The sequence below is a fragment of the Triticum dicoccoides genome, chromosome 6B, assembly GCF_002162155.2.
Source record: "Triticum dicoccoides isolate Atlit2015 ecotype Zavitan chromosome 6B, WEW_v2.0, whole genome shotgun sequence".
In the NCBI taxonomy this organism is placed as follows: domain Eukaryota; kingdom Viridiplantae; phylum Streptophyta; class Magnoliopsida; order Poales; family Poaceae; genus Triticum; species Triticum dicoccoides.
Genome location: NC_041391.1, coordinates 56,480,116 through 56,484,137, shown reverse-complemented (window position 1 = coordinate 56,484,137; position 4,022 = coordinate 56,480,116).

The following is a 4,022-nucleotide window of genomic DNA, read 5'->3' as shown; positions in this document are numbered from 1 at the left end:
GCCTTTGAAGGTGTTTGTCGTAAGCTAACCATATGCATGTCACCTTCGGTACATAGCATGTCAGGCACAACCTGCTTCGGGAGCCTCTGTTCAAAAACGAAATAGTAACATATATAGTTAGCAATGTAGTTTACTTAAGAACTAGCGGTGTGCCCCGCGCATTTGCGCGGCTAGATTAGCACGTCGTTGTATTTATTTATTTGCATTTTATTATGTTCATAATTGTAAAATGTTATGTTTGTTTATGTACACATAGAAATTCCAAATTTTATAAAATCTTATGATCATATTACCACATGACAACAACTTATCTGCCACACATGTATTACCACATGACTATTAAGTTTTTGTCTCACATGATCTACTGTCCTATTTAATTTAGGTGCACAATTCGATAATCTATTAACTAATCAATAGTGATGTTGTTGTTTAAGAATGGATTTCAAAGACCAGTGGATTGCGATGCAAAAATAACACTTCCATACTAATATGTATCTTTCACCTTACGCTCTTGGTCCCTTTGTTCCCTTTTAGGAGAATTTCTGCGTAAGATTGAGTAGCATTATTTCCCTTACTTTGCCTTATCATTAGCTATAATATATTTGTATCGTCCCTCTAGATGTTTCTTGCATTTATTTGCGGGGGCAATATTTATTATAATTGTTTGTCACTTGTCCGTATGAGGTAATGTACTCTCCCTTCGTTGTACGTTTTTCCACAAAAAAATTGTAAAATGGCGTGGTATGGGTCTTCCCTAGTATTTTTGTTAAAAACAGATTTTTCATACCTTCATTCGATATCACTCCTGGAGTGCCTTGCTCTTGTTGATCATTTTCATGTTTGTTTTTACATGGATTTATTTCGTTAGAATATTGGCATGATTTTGTTTATCGGCGATATTGTTTTTCAATCATGAAATTAATACACTTGCCACATACTTAATTAGGATATTGTCATTGTTTTTAGTCACCCAATGTCATCCATATCGTGTACTATCTGATTCTTGTCCTTTTACTACTTGAGGTATAATCTATCACCTCTGCACCCCCTCAATTTTGTGAACTCCGGGAATGATCGATGGTTCACACACGCTTAGTGTTGTCTTACTATGTGTACTCACCTACTGTTCCTACCTTGTCTCTATGCATTTATCTATTTATAAAAAAACCATGCATGTTGATAGATATATATTATTGGTCCCATTACTATATATATTGCATGCTGCCAAATCCAGATTATATTGTCAAATTTATTTCAGTTTTCATTCAAGACTCCAAGATTCTTCTTAGAATTGTATTTTGAATCTAGCTATTTACAATGTTCAGATGGAGAACGCATAAAATAGTGTATTCAAATGTATATGTGACAAAACAATAGATCACGAATTTACATCACTTCCTTATCATACATAGTTACATTTATCACTTCCATTTTTTGGTGAATGTGCTTTCTTCTAAATTATCACATTTTTTCCAAATAACAGTCTACCACTAAGCGCTAATACATACATCCCTCCATTGAATATAGTGTGTATATCTCTCTTTAATCGCGTGTAAATTTTTTATAACCCACAACAGTTCCATGTTTCAATTTTGGTGGGCCATATTCTGTTATACTCATATGATGCATGGATGTACACACGGCCTATAATTCAATTCAACTACATACTGATGTCATGCATGAATAGCCAGAATTGCTATTTTTCTAACCGACCCATACTGCACCTGTATTAACCGACTGATATTTTCCTCTCCTTGTTCTTTAACAGCCAACATATCTTCTATTTTTTTGTGGATGTCCTGAACTTATCATCTCGAGCGTTATAATTATTAGTTTTCCAAAACCGACGACAAAAGTAACGTTGTGATTTATTTGTCCTTGATTTAGTAACATAATATATTAGACATATAATACGACTCCATAGACTTCACATATAATATATTGTGACCATTTTTTTTGCAGGAATATATTCCGAAAGTTCTATAGCTTCATATATGTGCGTCGCACGTAAATTATGTTTCTTTTACTGACGCAAGAGGTCACCAATTTTATTTTATTTTGACATCAAGTTTTGCTTTTTTAACTGCTTGGCTTGATCATATCCGTTTCACCAGGTTAGCTTTGGGAGGAGTAGGTTTATATGCAAGTCCGTGCATTGCTGCGTCCTAGTTTTGTAAGGATGGCTTTGTCCTTTTCCCGTTTGAATTTGCTACCGGAGACTAACCCCAGAGGCCCTTCTCCATGTTTTGGCCGGATAGGCTCTTTTTTTCTCTCCAGAAAACTGATCTAGTCCTTTTGTGTCCGATGACAAACATTCCTATTTTTCTAACCGAGCCGTACAACTCCTTTATTAACTGTTGTTCCGATCCAACTGCTATTTTCCTTTCCTTGTTCTTTAACGCCTGAATATTTTTTTGAGGTAACGCCTGAACATATTATGTGAAGCGTGACAGGTTGAACATGATTAAAGTTGTACGTAACTTCTATTAGACTTTATATCTCAACCATTATTATTCAGATCAATGGTTCATATATTTTTAACCTATGTGGATCAACGTAATAGCTTGTTTGTCTCTTTCTTTAATTATATAATAGATAGATAATGTCTGTAATGAAGTTACCATCATTAACAAAATCTTACCATGTTTTTGGCAATGAAGTTACCATCAAACAATTTATGGACTAGTGGCACGTATCTAGTATAATTTGGGCTGATAGAGTGACTGGTTTTGAAGGCCTCAACATCTTCTATGAATGAGACAAGATAACCTTTCTCCTCACAATTAAGCTTGGAGTCATAGCTGTAGTATGTGTTGTCTACTACCTTCCGAGTATTTCTTGAACATAAGAAATAAGCTGACAATTATAAATAAATAAGTTTAGTACGGATGAACACCAAATATTTTTAAATTAACAACATAAATTACTGAACTTAATAAATTAGTTTGACAAACTCACATCTAGGTAAAACTGGAGGCATATCCACATCCACCCAGATATCGATATTATCATTATCATCATAATCTTCGGGACGAATATCAAATCTTACTCAAATCTTATCATGTTTAGTTCTTAAGTGAGCCCTCCTCATCTCCACATTCCCAAAGTCATCTAAACGAAAACCAAGCTTCTCTAGTACATATGGTCTAGCATGGCACGGGATGTACTAGTCGAATTGAAAAAAAATCCATAAATTACACGTTGAACAAAAGAAGCACAAGTGATGATATTTATTATAATGAAATGCTTGTCGTTGCGTATCGTACAAACATCGAAGGTCTCTTCCAGCTTCACGGTGAAAAACCTATCATTTTGCAGGTGAGGAAACCTATCGCACACACCACAGTCATCGTAGCAATACCCACACTCCGGGATCCCATCATCATCAGACATCTCCTGTGTTCAAAATTCAAAGATTATAACTCGACGGCAAAACCCAAAAAATCCGGCATGACCTTTGCTAAAAAAGGACATATCGAGCGCCTGAAATTTGCCGCAACGGAAATTAATCAACACTCCGGCAAAACATAGGCCACTTATTGATGGTCATTGCATTTCAATGGTTCAAAATATGAAAAAAAACATTTGAAAATATCATATATAATCCTAACACTAAATAAATTAGTTTTATTAAGTACTTACTAAATAGACTAGCTTTTTTAACTACTTACTAAATAAACTAGTTCTATTAAGCACTTACTATAAATAAACTAGTTCTATGAAGCACTTACTACAAATAAACTAGTTCTATGAAGCACTTACTAAATAAACTAGTATATTAAGCACTTACTATAAATAAACTAGTTCTATGAAGCACTTACTAAATAAACTAGTCTATTAAGCACTTAATATAAATAAACTAGTTATATTAGTCACTTACTAAATAAACTATTTCTATTAAACACTTGCTAAAAAATTCTACTGCCCTAGTTCTACCCTAAATTTTCTTACTTCTATTTTATTCAAAACACCTACGATTTGCAAGAACAGAAACAAGGAAGGGAGGGAGGAGAGAGGAGGGG